Source organism: Poecilia formosa, unplaced genomic scaffold, assembly GCF_000485575.1.
Source record: "Poecilia formosa unplaced genomic scaffold, Poecilia_formosa-5.1.2 Scaffold293, whole genome shotgun sequence".
Taxonomy (NCBI): domain Eukaryota; kingdom Metazoa; phylum Chordata; class Actinopteri; order Cyprinodontiformes; family Poeciliidae; genus Poecilia; species Poecilia formosa.
Genome location: NW_006800232.1, coordinates 317,909 through 334,812, shown reverse-complemented (window position 1 = coordinate 334,812; position 16,904 = coordinate 317,909). Strand labels below are relative to the sequence as shown.

General features: G+C 39.0%; 1 protein-coding gene across 3 annotated transcripts in view; it reads right to left on the bottom strand.

Moving 5' to 3' along the window:
- The window catches only part of grin2aa (glutamate receptor, ionotropic, N-methyl D-aspartate 2A, a), a 165,410-nt gene that overhangs the window by 134,530 nt on the left and 13,976 nt on the right, over positions 1–16,904 (bottom strand). The window lies entirely within an intron of this gene.

The window sequence follows — 16,904 nt, the reverse complement described above, 5'->3', positions numbered from 1 at the left end:
TGTGTGGCCCCCTGCAGATCCGATTAAGCTGGATGCGGCCCCTAAACCAAAATGAGTTTGACACCCCTGATCTAAAGTTTAAAGTTTTAAACTAGGCGAAACAATGACTAATATGACTGCCTTGGGACAAGACAAACATTCATTTGTTTTGTTGTTGTTTTTTCTAAGAGCAACGTTGCTTTACGTTCTGATTCAGACTAACTGAATCAAACTTATGAACAGATTCTGAATTGGTTCTATATGAGTTTGCTCGAGTTGCTCTTAAGTTCCCAAAAAAACCTTTAAATCCGTCTTATACCTGCATCCTAAAGATTCCAGAGTGTAGATTATTTATGTTAATATTTAATTTCCATTGAATATCATTGTGTTGATATTATTATGCCACTCTCACCTCCTGGACTTTGTTAGTATGTAAGGGGATTTTTAGGACTTACTCATTTACTGAACCTCACATTGAAATAGACTTTGATGAAGTTTTTGGGCTCGGAAAGGCTATATTCATATTCCCCCAGAGATGCGGCCTGCAGCTCCCTCATTACCCCACATCCACCCCCAAACTACTTTCTGCCCTACTGCAAAAACAAAATCTGTTGAGCTTTGCAAATACGCGTTACAATACTGCGTGTGTGAGCGCTGACGTTACAGCTGGACAACATGGTGTACTACTGTATTATGAACACATGGAGCTCTTTCACATAGAGCAGGTGGTTGCGGGGTGGTCTAATAAATCACACCGCAGATCCTTGTGTGACGGTTTACTGCTACTAGCTGCAGCCTCTTTTTTTCAAAATGTGAATGTAACCCCGTCTATCTATAAATAACAGGAGGCTAATATCCCATCCTCGCCAGGAATACTTTGGACTCACTTCCTCCCCGTCTCTCCTTTTTTTTTTGTTCCATCCCCTTGCATTTTCTCTCTCTCTCTCTCTCTCTCTCTCTGGTGTTTCAGCAGGTAAAAAGCCTATTTCCCTGCTCCCCTAAGGGAACGCTGACCTAACTGTCGGTGCTCCCCGGAGCTCCAGCTAACTCTGCAGACCCATTTGTCAACGTTGACCCTGAAATCGTCCCTCTTCCCATCCGTTTCTGTTCATATTCCAGCCCTACCTATTTTCTTTCTTCTGGTTATTTTTAAACCCTTCCCACGTGTCTTGCTATATGCCTTTTCTTCCACGAAAAATGAGAAAGTACCAAAGGCGTCAAAGGACCAGATGAAAGGAAAAGGACAGGACGCCAAACACGAAAAAAAGAGAGGGAAAAGAAAAAGACAGGTGACCTTCTCAAAGATATTGTCCCAAATCAGAATAAATTACATTTTAAAATAGGAACTTCTTGCTATGCTCATCAGCATTTTCATTTAACTTTGACTTGCCGTATAATGTTAAAGATGCCATTCACAACAATGAAGCTGAGGCAAATTATCTCCTGACTCTGCAGTTCCCTTCAGCTCAATGGAGCATTTTAGCATCCCTCAGCAGCTTTTTTTTTTTTTCTTTCAGAATCACAGGCCAAATTGCCATTGCGTCAGTTTAGTCTCAACTCTCACAAACCTAATTTCCAGCTAAAGCTGCCAGATGTACTCAACTAAAAAGCTCTAAACCCACTGTAGAGTGTTTGGCCAGCACCAAGCTACCAATTTATGAATTCATTGTGCGATTATGAAAATCTAAGGAGAAGTTTATGGAATGAAGACATTTTCCAAGTGAGGATAAACCAAATTGCGATGTAATAAGCTGTCAGTCTTGGTCAATAATGACTCTAAATATAAAACTACAACAAGGAAAAGTAAAAAAAAAAAAAAAAAAAAAAAAAAAAAACAAAGAAGGATTTTTTCTTTTTTTTAAGTTCAGTGCACCTAATAATTTCCTTTTGATATCATGGTGGTTAACTGAATCGTCTCTACATATCTGGTTAGAAGCTGCCTGGAAGAGGCTTGGCATGGGAAATGATAACATATGCCAAACATCCACCTGCATGCAACCTGAGTGTAATTTATTATAAGACTGTTGGCACTGCCGTTGTTATATCGCTTAAAAATTAAAACAAAGAAAAAAATGCCAAAAAGCAACAACAACAACAACAACAACAAAATGTGCATGCACCTCCAAATTGCACATATAACTTCCCCTAGTCTTTCAAGGTTAATGCTGAAAGTCTAGAGGAAGTTGTGAGTTTAAAATGCTGCATTGGAAATATAATGCAACATTAAAGTAATAATAGCATGATTTAAAAGAAATACAAATTCATCTTTAAGAACCTTGATGTGGTCAGTATAGAATAATATAGAAAATTTTCACGTGTGAAAGTTTTGTAAGACCCTCTACCAGATTCAGTTTGGTAGAGTGCTGCGCTCCTCTTCTTGTGCTGCTGATGAGGAAGGGTGCTTGAGTCTCCTTCTTTGCAGTAGAAGGCACAGAAAGGCACAGAAACTGCCCATACATGCACAGGGAAATTCTCCAATTTGACAAAAACTATCCTAGTGCAGACGTGGCAACTGTGGATGCAGTAGTATGACAGGACGATCACGAACGTAGTGGGGCTGATTCCTGAAAGTGGATCACAGTGGTTCTTGGGTTAACACTGCAATGAGATGAGAATTTTCCACAATACAGCAATATTCAAACTGTACTGTAAAGCCAGAGTGGATGATGCTCAACAAATTGATTTAGGGTGACAAAGTTCTGTTTTCACCAGAGCGGCCATACAGTAAGAGCAGGATGCAACCGAGGGACTTAATGCGACTCGCACTGGCTTTTCCCAGCAAATTCTCTGTCGTCCTATGAACTTAATTAAAGGGTGCTTTTTAAAAATAAAATAAATCAGCCTGGCCCAGGTTTTTACTCAGGGCTCTTTTATTCTCATTCTCATCCGTGTTCCTTTCATCCCTGCTCCTCTGTTGCTCACTCGGCAGGAGGAGAAAGCTGTTGAGTCACTCCTTCGTTGTCCCCATTCTCTTCCCACTATCGTTGAAGTCAGCTTAATCCAACAACAGCGCAACGCAGAGAAGGCAGAGCCTGCCACACTATGTTAGTTACATGATGAGACATGACACTTTAAGGACTACATATTAGGGACTCCGCAGTCAAAAAGAACCGGGAGTGCTGAGATAAGTTGCAGAGTAAACTGAAAACCCCAAACATTTCGGCCTAAAAGAAGAGGGGGGAAAAAAAGAACATCAACATGTGCAGCAACATTTAAAGAAAGACAATGATGAGGATGCGTCTGCTGCAACCGAATGTCATTAAAACCTTTTTTTTTTGTAAATCATGTTGCTTTAACTTTGACAGCATGCTGTGGTCTGGGCAACAGAGGGTGTATCTAGCTACCTACATAGAAATACCACTGCAAATCTCAGTGAAAACAAGATGAAAGAGTATAAATACTCCACAGCATTTACTTCCAGGGGGTTGAAAGTATGTCACGTACTAAAAAAAAAAAAGACGATCCAGTTTCTTTTCAGGATGGACTAAAACCTCTTACGTTGTCTTTCATGTGGACATATTGTTCCATTTTGCTTTAATTTTCTTTTTCTGATGGAATGCCGTAAGAGCAAAGTGCTAGAGGTACATCAAGCAGAGAGAGACGAATAAACCATGAGTGCCGATAAAACATGAATAACGCCATTTTCCCAGAGAGCACCCCTCCCTCTCCCATGATGCTTCCAGCTTGTTCTTTGCACTTGTTGTGCGATTCAGCCTTTTTTTTTTTATTCCCCCCCACCCGTCCATTCATCTATCCATCCGCGCTCCTGCCCGTCGAGACCGCTGCTTTGGAACAATTAAGGTTGACTTCATGCTCCACGGGGCTTTCCATCGTAATGGAAAGGCGAGTGGAACAAGAGAGAGGCTCATCGAAGGGATATTTAATTCATGCCACTCTTACTGCCTTCGTTTCTACGGTGCCTGTCTTTTAGCACAGCTCACTGCCCCAAACATGGCGCAGTGCCAGCTAAGACTGCACTGTTTGAAAACCAAAGGGGGGGAGACCGGTCCGTTTTAATGGAATTGTGTTGCTGCAGCGGAGGAGCTCTACTGTACTGCACGCAGGATGCCGCGAGCATCGACGAGAGCCAAGCCAGTCCAAATCTAACACTATCGCTCGCTGCAGAAACTGCAGAGGAACGCCGCGATTCTGCATGACTGTGACTTGCATTAAAAGCTTGAATGTTTCTGAGTGTGTGTGGTGTGCCTGTACTTTTTAAGTATGAAGCAAATGAAGCAAAGGGGCTGGATATGGGGGGGTGGCGAGGGGGGCACAGAGAGAATACATCGGCTTAAAGGGAGGTACAGCTGGATCAAACAACCAACACATCCACGGCTGTTTAAAAGTGTGCAGACAGAGGGAAAACGAGTGCGCTTGTTGCCAACCCCTTTCGACACAGCTTCGATAAGGGCAGAAATCTCTCGCTACGATCTTCAACCGCTTAATAGCAGAGGCGATGAAAAGCGAAGGAGAGCGCGGAGATCAGAGAGATTTCGAGATTAGATGCAGATGAGAGGAAGAAGTGGGGATGGAGAAGGGATGCAGGAAGACCTACTTTGATGGAACAAACTCGAAAGATTCTCAATAGTTGCAGCCTGCATGATTCTTTTTCTTGTTTCTTTCCGTTTTGGTTCTCAGGGCATGACGTATGGGTTTATGTTTCTGGAAAAAATACATCACCTGTTTTTGTTTTTTTTTTTTGTTTTGTTTTTTCTTATCCTTGAAGATTGGGGGGTCTAGTTTGGCATTGCTCTTTTAATTTAATCAAACTTTAAGTAAATGCCTGCTGTCTGACTTCAGAGCTTGGTGGATTGTAGTTCAAATCCCAAACTGGAAATATCAGAGTGGCTCCACAGAAAAAATCCCAAACTGGAAATATCAGAGTGGCTCCACAGAAAAAATAGGCAGCAGACTGCACCAAAAAAAAAGAAAAAAAAAAAAAAAGCTGTGGCGTAAAAACTGTGCAGCATTAGAAGAGGTTGAAACGCAGATACGTGCTTATCTTCCCAGTGTGTTTGCTGTACCATTTCCTGCATGCTCCAAGACTTCCAGTCAGATGAAACCACATTAGCATCCTGACAAATGAACATCTAAGCACTAAAGAAGATTACCCTTCATGTTCCAGGTATTTATCCAGAAACAAAATGCCACAGGCCTGGACAGGGTTTGAATGAACTGAATATTAAATCAATCTGATCAGATTGAATTGGAGTGACCAGAATTGATTTTATCAAGGCGTGGACAGAAACTAATTTTGCTTTCTAGGCTAATTGAACCAGTATTTTGTCACTTCTCCTCCCAGGGATTCAGTGATTTGTTTTACTTGTGCATCCTGCCCTGAGGATTGGTCGCAGGCAGCCCCTTACCTTCCATTAGTTGTTCTGTTTGATGATTGACAGCAGTGATGTTTGTCCATAACTTGTATAAAATCTATTGACATCCACTAAATAATATCAGTAGGGCTGGGCGTAAAACGCTGTAAACTTTAAACCTGAACAATCATTCAGAATTTCTTTCTACTTCTGTACAAGCTACTTCATCTACACCCTCCTATCTGATTGTCGTGGTGGGTAAAATCCTCCAATTTATGCGTTATGTGTTGCAAACACCTTTTTGTGTCAACAAATATGCTATTATGTCAGCGCCCCTGAGGGAACGGTGTTTAAATTCATGTGTGTGACTCAGGAGCATGAGTGACAGCAGATGGTAGTCTGGAAGACAAAAAACAAAAAAAAAAACAACAAATAAAAATACTAGCTGACATGTTTTAGCGATCAATGTAGTCATTACAGAGCTGTCAATAAGAAAATTGTCAGTTTAAATTTCAAATATGCAGTTTAAACATCCTGAAAATTAGATTATCAAATGTATATATTTTTTTTCTTTAACTGAGATGTGAATATTCACAACACAAAGACGGAGAGTGAAATTAGGGCCCATGCCAGGGACAGCCTGAGGCATAAGCAAACTTTGCAATTGCTCACAGCCTTCTGCACAGCACCTGGATTTACATACAAGTCCCATTTTGATGGTAACTTAATGATTTCTGCTGTTGTGTCTCACTTGGTCTCAAATTGAATGCACACTGCAACTTTACGTCAGCAGAGCAAGAAAGGAACCCTGCACATAATCATAGATGTCAACATCATAATTACACTGGGATTTTTGGCCATTGCATATTTAATAAATTGTGTTATACTGTTATATATTGCTTTCTTATTTTATGTTCTGGTATTGCCTTACGTTCGCATGGAAATCAGGCAGTCTAGCTCATTTAGTGGTGAAGTGTATCCGTCGCAACAGTAAGTGCAAGGTAACAACACAAAAAAAACAAAACGACTGAGACATAATCCAACCTTAGCCAGCATTCTGATGGTTTATCCTCATAACGCATCAGAGCGACAAAAAAACTAGTGAGGAAACAATGATATCAGCCTCAAACAAGATGTCTGCTTACATTAGTCAGACAGAAAGACAGATAAATAGATAGATTGATGCAGCCGGATCAATCTGTGCCCAGGGTGATTAAAATCACTGCAGCAATAACTGGGGGGGGGGAAAGAAAGTAGAACGATTTAGTTTGGCTTAAAAGGCTGGAGAAGCAAGTCGCTGCTCAAGGATGAAACACAAGATGAAGTGAGTAAGGAGATTAAAGACAAAAGCAAATGTCAACAGAACAGGAGTATTTTAACAAAATTAATTCATGTTTCTGTCGTTTTATCATACAAGACGCTGGACTTTTTCCACTTGGATTTGTCAGAGTTTAATCCTGAGAAAAGTGCTTTGGTACACAATCGTTATGTTCTGTCGTACGTCATCTAAAGTTTTCATACAGCGATCTTCAGAATATTGGTTCAGATGAGGCTTGTTTGTCCGATTAAATGTACATTTTGAAAATAACGTTTCGGCATTAAAACATACTTATTTTTTTATTGCTTTTTATTGGTATGGCGTAATATTCTTAAATGTGTTTTCATTATCTGTAAAATCATCACGATTCTTGAAAATCTTGAAAAATTACATCCGTGTGCAACTAATCTGTAATTGATTTATCTTAACAATAATCAAAATGTTGTCAGATTACCACATGAATACTTCGTCGTTTCTCTGACTTATTTGTCAAAACAAAATTAAAACCATGCAGTTTTATCCTTCATATGTTGATTATGCATCTATTTGCGTTGGTCTGTTCGATATACAGAAATATAATTTCTTTGCAAAAGCATGTGAAAAATGTTCAAGAGGTGTAGAAACTTTAGCAAGTTATGAGAGTGTTTGTTGTTTTCCTTGGTGCATATGTGTTGTTGCAATCTCTAACTGAGAAATCCAGACAATGGGGTTATGTAAAAAAAAAAAAAAAAAGAGTGGAAATAACACTCATACTCTCAGCTAACAGCTCTATTTCCTCTACTTGAACATATTCATCCAAATCGATTCCCCCTTTGAGAAGTGAGGGGCCATTTCTCATCCTCGAGACAGCCGAATCCAGCTATTGGAAACACACACACATGCGACCTGGATGCACACTCTCACGCATGCACGCACACACACTTAGGTGTCCCTGCGCTTACAGCCCCGTATTTACACAAACCCTATACTTGAAGAATACAAAGTAAAAAGCACTAACAAGTAAAGTGCCACCATGGGATTCTCACTGCGGACAGTGTTCCTGATGTAATAGAGGATCTGACAACACCCCCGGTGATGCCATTATCGTGCTCTTCTCCCCTCCACAGCCAATTACAGAGACACGAAAACAAATCATCTTGGTACCCAAAACATTGATACAGTCTGTGCGCATAAATATAAATGCGCAGTGTGAATCTCCAGTGTGGTAATCTAGTTTATTGGGCTGAAAATAGAGAAGTGACCGCGTGATTTAAAGCAAAGGGAAATAAATAAATAAATAAATAAATAAATAAATAAATGTCTCCACAAAGTAACTGGACAAATTATTCTATAGAATATGTAACACGAGTGTCCTCTCTCTTGTTGTTTGATTTGCTGTTTGACACCACCAAGCAGCAGCAAACATCACGAAGCATGTTTGTGTGAGTGTGTGTATGTGTGTAATAGGACCCCCCCCCCCCCCCCGAGGGGTGACAACAGGGATGAATGAATAATGTCCTTTGATCACATTATTCCCACAAATCTACTCCATTATAGCCGACAGTTACATCAGGTATGCCTGGCTAACTGATAAAAACGAGTTTAAAATTTGATCATTATTAAAAAACTTTTTTTCCCCCCAACCAAAAGGCCCGCAGCCTTTTACGACGGCAAAAAACCTTTGATGGAACACGGCATAAATTCGGCGAGTCGGGGATGCAGTATTCATAATCCCTGGATTGATTGTCAAATAGGAATCCGGCTCTATGAATCTATAAATTACATAAACAAAGCCACGGTGTGGGTACACTGTGTGTCACTGTTTAATTAGTGGAATGGAAACACTGAGTAAGAGTCAGTGATGGAGGGATTCCCTTTACAAAGACGTAGTCAGTCCTAATAAATAAATAAAAAAAGAAAAAAAGAAAAAAGAAAAATGACCTGAAGCAGAGGGGTGGTGGAGGATCTGTCAAGTGACAGCTTGTTCGTGGGTTTTAAGAAGACCGAAAAGTCACAGTGTGGGCTAAGAATTTCAGTGACACGAAAAACTAAATAAATAAATAAATAAACAGTGAAGCTGCATATTTATATGATTCACTCAGCAGAATGGTGGGATGCTGGCTGTATATCACATGTGCTCTGGAAAACATTTCCAGGAAAGGATCTGGGTGAATTAGGCAACAATGTTAAAAAAAAAAGAAAGAAAGAAAAAAAAAGCTAACAAAATATTCACAGGATATGGCATGTGGTAAATTTACCACTTCACCAATGCACATAATTATTTTATACCAAAGTGTTGTTATTTTGTCCCTCTGCTAGCTCCATTTCATATCGGCAAAACAAACCATTTTGAATCCATGCACTTAAACCGTTGTGTATTGGTTTACTTGTCAGAGTAGTAAAGTAATTTTAGAATCATCTGGAGAGATCCTCATAAAAAGGCTTGTGGCTCAATTGATTGTACATTATTATCTATAAACTTTTCATTACATCCCGTTCGGTTTCCGATCCCCTTTTGGGCCATTTTTAGGATCCCCGATCAAACCAAAAATTAAATTAAAGCGATCAGTTTTCACAGTAGGTGTCGAGCGTTCCTGCCGTGGGTGTAATCGACACGTTCACAGTACAACATGTCCTGCAGAGGATGGCACGTCTGAATCTTGCAAAAAAGACGAGTACGGAATCATGACGCCACCACATAAACAGATTTTTAAATAATCACATCACATTTGAGGAGTGACTACAAAAGAGTTTTGAAAACTGCTCGTTTTCTCTCTTTTTTTTTTTTTCCTGCAGCTGCCAGTAGCGCTGCAGTGATGCACTTTGCTTATAAATAGACTCGAACAGCAAGAAGATTCACTTGGCTGGATATTATAAACCATTATGCTTCAAATGGATGGTTTATTTTAGGTTTTCTTTTTTTAACACCACATAAGGAGCAGGGTGATTCCTTTGTTTTTGTTTTTTCCTCTTTCTTCCCCAAAATCCAATTCGTCTTGTAATTTACCAAATCAGCTTCTTATTGTTTGGTTTGTAACCAATTTATAATGGTAGATAAAAAAAAAAAAAAAAAAGAGTTGCACAGTGTGGGAGCTCGCACGACAGAGACTCAGTAAAAATCTCTCAGTGGATGCAATGCAAACATCAGTTGCCCGAAACGTCATTACAGTCTTTTATGTAGCTGCTTTTGATTTTACACCTTTCAACAGTTATTGTATAAATACATGTTAGCTATTATTATTTGTTATTTACCACAAGGATCTTTAGAATCCCAACAACATGTGGCTTTGGGACCCACACTGGGAACCACGAAGTTCATTTCCTGCTCGCCTGCACGGAAAATGCAGATTTAGAAAATTGTTACATTTCCTGTAATTTTTAGACTTAGATGTTTGTCACTTTTCATATGCAGTCATTTTTATTTATTTTTTTTAATTTTTTGTTTACAATTCCCTGACATTTTTAATACTCCAGCTCACTCTTAAGTAATGAACAACGCCAAATAACATCAGTTTTAATGTCACAGTTTAGGAATTACCCAAAACTGCCATGCCTGCCATACGGCCGAATGCAAAGAAAGCAACTCTCAATACCGACTTCTTTCTCGAGGATAAAATAATTCCACAATTTTGTAAAGAACCAAACCAATAACACAAACATGCCTATATTCCCGTGAACAAAGGCAGCTCTGGAGGATGGGAGGAAGAGACAAAGGTCTTTTTATTGTGTTTCGCTTGCAGAGTGCATGAACTCAAAGAGAGAAGCAAACTATAAGGGGAACTCTGTGCAACCAGTTCGCAGGTGCTGCTGCTGCTGTTTGTGTTTGAAACTATCTGACAACACTGGAAGCTGAGAGAGAGGTTTGTTTGTTTTTAGAGGCGAGGGACCTTCCTGTCACAGAGCACTGGCGACAGTTTGTTTCCTCTACAACAGCTGCTGTGAAGCTATGATAAAGAAGCTGCATCTGGCAGTAGCCAGAAATCTCGTGGTAGGAGTGCAACGATTAAGTTTTCACTGGTTTAATCTGTGGCCAGGTTTTGGTGAAGTCACTGCATAAGCAGACTAGTTAATAGGTACAGAGGAGATTATCCACATCAACATTTCAAAGAGTTACGACTGTAAATGACATGATTTTCTTTGACTATGTGGAGCGATTCCCTCTTCCCTCTTCCCCACCGTTTGCTGCACACTTCTGATCAACTGGCTTGTTCCCAGGCAGCTGACTGCATGCTAGCTAACTGAGCAGTTAGCATGAGGAATTAACCCACAAATATCAGCTTCTTAAAGGTCAACTTATTTGCAGATTTTTCTGTGAAACATTATTACAAGTTGCTTACAGAAAACCCAACTATTCACAGATTTTTTCTTCATACATCTCAAATATTTGAAGGAAAACAAAATGTACACGGGAAGCTGAAATACTTCCCATGCTAATTGACATGCTATCGAATTGTGTTTGCAAAGCAGCCAATCTAGCAGCGCCGTTCATTTTTTTTTGAGGGGGTGGGCTGGGTGGCCGTACCCCTAGTTGCAGGAACCATGCATATGAAGGTATCTTTTGTGTATGAACAAAAAAACATAGGCAATTATTAGCATTTTTAGAGGAGTTATCAAGTCTTTATGAATTTTTGCTATCTGCAAGTAGGAGTGGTTCTTAACCCCCATATCAGGGGTCCCACTGTATAAGTCATTGTATGAAAAGTGATATTTTTATCGTAAAGTATAATTCTGATGCATACTTACCGTCTCAGCATATACTTTCAAGAATTAAAAACATGTTACATACAAGACTGTCCAACAGATGAATAGATATACAATAGATTTACTATACAGAAATACTGGGTAATAATAATACTTTGCTTTGTTGCCTCATGTTTTTCCAACACATATAAATAAATACAGAAATAAAGAGTGTAGATAACCATGGGATGACTGCAATAAACAAATCTCAGTAGTATTTTCGCAGCATTCAGAATAATTGTTGCTTTTATGAATTGCATACAAACAAACCCATCATTGTATGGAATCTTGTTTCAAGCGCTGGGGAAAGTACCACGGCTCGGCGACATGATATTTTTCCTCAAGGTTGTCATAATCTCGTGCCTGTTTTTCAGCGCTATAAATTTTATCTGGGTTACTGGCCTGAAGCTGCTGGAGAGCAGAAAGCTGTTTAATCAAGAAACAAAGGAGCAAAGTACTCACCCTTGAGTACATGTCAACACTCCACAGTGCACCACATACAATATTAATTCATTTGTTTTAATTTTGTGCAGCTAATTAATAGCACATGCATAATGAAGTGTCAATTTTAGCTTGCTCTGGGGTTGAATGGTTAAGGTGAGATCACTTTGTGCCGCGTGTGCGCGCAAAACAGCAACACAGAACCACTTTGACGCACCAGCAGTTACATTTGATGAATTGTTTTGTTTTGTTTTGTTTTTTATTGCTTTACCCCGAGGTAAATTCATGTCTCTTTTAGGGCAAAATCAAAATGGGTACCACTCCAGTGCATTTGTGGTACAGAGAAACATTAGATGGATGAGAAGTGCTACTTAAAAGAGAAAAGAAAACACAAGAGCCAGAAGAAGATGGCAGATAAAACTATCCAAGGCTTGGAGAGAAAAAAAAATAAAAAGCTCATCACAAACTTCTGGCTGCTGTTGTTGTCCTTTGAGTGAGTCAAAAACTATTTAACGCAAGAATTAAAAGCTGCCAGTCGACAAACCACCCTCACCGTTACACCTGCAGAACAAATGAGGAAAGCAAGCCGTAACAGGGCTCTGAAGGCGAACGAGAGCAAAAGAAACGTGAACAAAAGACAGCAAAGCGAGGAGATTATGAAACAGCTTTTTTTGTTGTTTTTGTTTTAAACTCATGAGGTATTAAGCAGGTTGTTGGGGTGGTGCATTCCAACAAGACTGCTTAGACTGCAGTAGGGAAGGATAATTCTTCCCTTAATCAATAATGTATTCATTTCAATACAGGCAGCCGTGCATTATTCAACAAAGCCTTTAGAGATGTATGGGAGGGACAAACACAAGGAGATACAGCAACATTTATCTAATTAACAAGCACGGACGCATGACAGAGAGATAGAGAGGGGGGCAGCAGGAGAAGTAAAGAAAGCAAAGAAAAATGATCCAAAGATTAATTTTCCTTTAAAAGGGGGAGCTCTCTGATCCTGTTCCCATTAGGTCGACGAGAAAAAAAAAAGATTTTAACGTTGGAGTCGTCATCGCCCGGAGGTTTGGCACCGTAAGTGATTTGTGAAGAAAAAAGACGAATGGCACCGGGTCGGAACTCATCCAAAGGCACCACTAAAGTATACGAACCCTGCAAGATTTGCACACAACTGTGTGCATGTGTAATCCATAATAGACAAATACGCAGAGGGTCTTACAAGGCAGAATAATTGAGGGCGAGTCTCTCTCTACATAATTCACATGAGGATTAGGGAAAATGCGCACCAACAAGACAGAGGAAGAAGCCTCCGTTGCCTCGGTGGGTAGCTGTATAAATGTTAACCCGCTGGCGGTGAGAAATTGATAAAAATGTCAGGGAGAGTAAAAAAAAATAAAAATAAATCCATATCCTTGGGTGAAAATATTTTCATTTTTGTGAACATATGTGGAATACATAATGCTTTGATCTGTTTTTTTTTTTTGTTTTTTTTGGTAAATATGTGATTAACTAAGGATATTGGATCAAAAACTTCCTTAGTGTTTTAGTAACTGGTTTCCACAAAATGAAATGAAATAAATACACCCTTAAAACTTGCTGAAAACAACCTTTTTTTGTTGTTGTTGTTGATAGCACAGAAACAATATGGCCCAATCTGAATTGAATGAGTTTGATCCATCATATTGAGATAGATTCTCAATGCAAAAATATGTTAAAGTGACCAATGGTGGAGTAATGGCGATGCTTCAAAACTACAGTTTGAAATCAGTCACCCATTACATGGAAGACTAAAACAAATAATATTTGCAATATATATATATATTTTATCCAGTATTGAAAATGATTTTATTAGAAAATAATATCATAGTTAAAATAATCCACTTCAATTTAGAAAAACATACCAGATATGCCGCTCCTATTTATATTCATGTTGAACATAACTGACTCTAGTCTAACTGGTTTACCTAATTGAACAAAGTCTAATGGGATCTAAAGCCATCAACACAACCGTCTGGCGTTAACATTGCTGCTATACGACTTAACTTTACAATCTTACCATTTTCTCCATCCTTTGGAGGAGGTTCAGTCGAGTTGATCAGGTTGCAGTTACAGTGCAAAACTGTGGTGTGCAAAGAATGACGAGGTTCTTTTCTAAGCCATCAAACTCATTCACAAATTGTTTTGGGGATTTTTTTTTTTTTTTTTGACAAAATACGACAATTCAGTATTTTTTTTCCATTCAGTAAAGGTGCAACATCAAAAGACTAAAAGCTACATTTTGTTTTATACCCAACTTAGGACTGAAAAGTCTATTTGCCACAGGATGTTAATTCACACCCAGCTTGTGAATGGTTTGTCAAGTTGGAGCTAATTGACCCAGATATGAAGTCAATGGTAACGAAAAGAACAACAAGCTATTTGCATGCCCAGGCGCTGATATCCCTACCAGCAGCAAGTGCAAGAGATGAACAATAATGTAGAATAATCTAAATATTTATGCTTTCCCTTGGGTCGGGTGCTAAATGTGCAGGTCTGTGGCCCAGTGGGAGGGGACCGAGGCACTGAGACTAATGTTTCCAATTAGTAGTAGTAATTACAGTAATAGTGCTAACTGCTAACATTGGATGCTAAGGAGAACTTAAAGTGTAAACATCCTCATTTTGTCTTTGTTCCAGATCAGAAAGGCTGTGTTTCACAGCAGCAGCAGCTCTCTCACTCTCAGACTGTTTTGTCACCTCTGCTTCTGAAATGAATAATTAATAACCACTTATTGTGAGATCATGCCAAAGAAATACTTTGAAAGCTGTTGGTAACGCTTCTTAAAGAGAAATTGGAATCTGCCAAAATTGTTTGGTCAATGATTTTACAAGAGACAAAACACCAACCTGAAATTAGAAATTGGCCACAAATTTGTAGGTGCACGTCTAGCTAAAACTATCAGCTCAACATAACACCAGTTTTAACAATTTATATCCAGCATTTGTGTTAAAAACATATTAAAAGGTGTTTTTTTTTATTCCTGCATATGAGACGTGATACATTTCAAATTTAAGCAAACCTACATTTCCTGCCTTGCCTAAATGACCAAATGTACTGACTAATTAAAGTCGAATTTAAAGAAAAGAAATCCAAACAGGCTTTTAATACGTTTTTATAACTCAATGCTGGCGTATTTTATGTAATTGTTGATTTTTTTTTTTAATTTTTTTAATCAAATGTGGCCAAGGGAATGACATGCTGAACAAAACGAAAATGCACAGTGCCAAAAATCACCCTCCTAATTTTTGACTCTATAAAAATGCAAAAAATAAATAAATAAATAAATAAATAAAATAAATAAATGAAGAAATGAAGCAAGTCCATGCCTTGTCCTCAGCAGTAATAGAAAAAGGGACTGCATGTGTGCTCCTGAAGTACTTGGAGCGAAGCAGGTGCCATTCAGTACATTCAGTAATCCCTTTTCCACTCAACATCACCCCTGGTCACAATAAGGGATTATCCCTCACCCCTTCGTCTCTCTGTTTCCCCTCTCCACCTCCTTTATTTTACACCACCTCTTTCTTCCTCCTCTGTCGCCCCTTCAAACTTATCTCCTCCTCTCCTTAATGCTCCCAGCCTCTTGCAGACAGATGCCACATCTGCCATTACGGGATCAATAAACCATTACTGTGGAATCTTTAAAGAACATTTGTATTTACTTTAAACAAATGAAGAAATGTCTACACTGGCCTCCAGAAGGGCTACAGGGAAGCACGGTTTTGAAATTTCTGCATTAGCTGCAGAGCCACTGCATAAATTTTGAAGGAGGGTGCTCTTAATGTGAGTGTAGCTTCACAATTATGACATTCTTTACTGTGGGGATATTGAGTGAGGAGGAATGCAAATTAAAAGAGATCTTCAGAAGAACAGTACTTATGATAAAAACCACCTGGAGGAGAGAGTGAGATTTGGAGGAACTGTACTGCAACGAAACATGAGAAATCACCCAAACATGTCGATTTAGGGGATTTTGTTGTCAGTAATTACACAACCGCCATTTTCACTGTTAAACTAACAATAACATGTTGATTTCTTTGTTTTAACAATTTCAAGCATAATTATGCCGAAATTAATCTAACTACGGTTTCAAATTCACTTTTTAAAATGTCATTTATGGAGAAAGAAAAATGCTTTTTTCACACAACAGCTTCTACCCCACTCTGTTACCCACAATAACAATAATAAAAAAATGTTACAGTAGCTAAAACGACTGTGGTCAGCAGCTGGTAGTGTCTGTGTTCCTGCTTGCAAACCGAAAGCATGCAGACACGTGTCACTTGCAGTCAGACCCAGTTGTGACAGGTCGTACATGTTCCAACTCTGTCCAAACAAACAATATGTTCGCTGGCAAAGGACCAACCGGAGAGGAGGTGGGGGCAGATGGGGGGGTTCTGTCATTCCCAGCTAAGGCTAGTTGTTTGTGAATTGCTCTGTGCACTGCGGCGCATGCTCAGTAGACAATGAGATGGCCGAGAGAGTGCCAACGATCAGCTGCACAGAGCATAAAGTGCTCTGTACCTGTTGCTGCACACTGCCGCTCAGATGGCTAAAACATCTCACTTCAAAACTGATAAATTAAGGTTGTTTATGAGTGTTGCCCGATGTGCCATGGGGTGTTTCGTGTGTCATTTCGCTCTCAACAGGGGTATGTCTCATATCCGCTTTGACGACAGACGATTTAAAGTAATCTTCCAACGTCCTAGTCGAAGTCTCCCTTAATAAAATGTGATCTTGTTTTTTTTAATGAACAATATCTAACTGTAAAATATCAGTTTAAGGTGATTTTGGTTTGATTAGGGATCACGCTGTGTCATATTGCAAAACAATCAATTGTTCCAAAGAGGGATCAGAACCAAAGTAAATAGAAAATGTTTGTGATGTAAAAGGTATTGAGAAACTAACATCAAATTATTAAATAACATATGCATTTGAGCCTTTCTGTGATTATGTATCTCTACAGTTAACAATAATAGTTTATGACGAGTAACAATTAAGTGACATACAAAGGTTTCACACGTTAAGCTATCATTTTCTTTTCTTGGTATTCTTAAATAGGAAAAAAAAAACAATCACTAATTTTTCATGGTGTCTTTCAG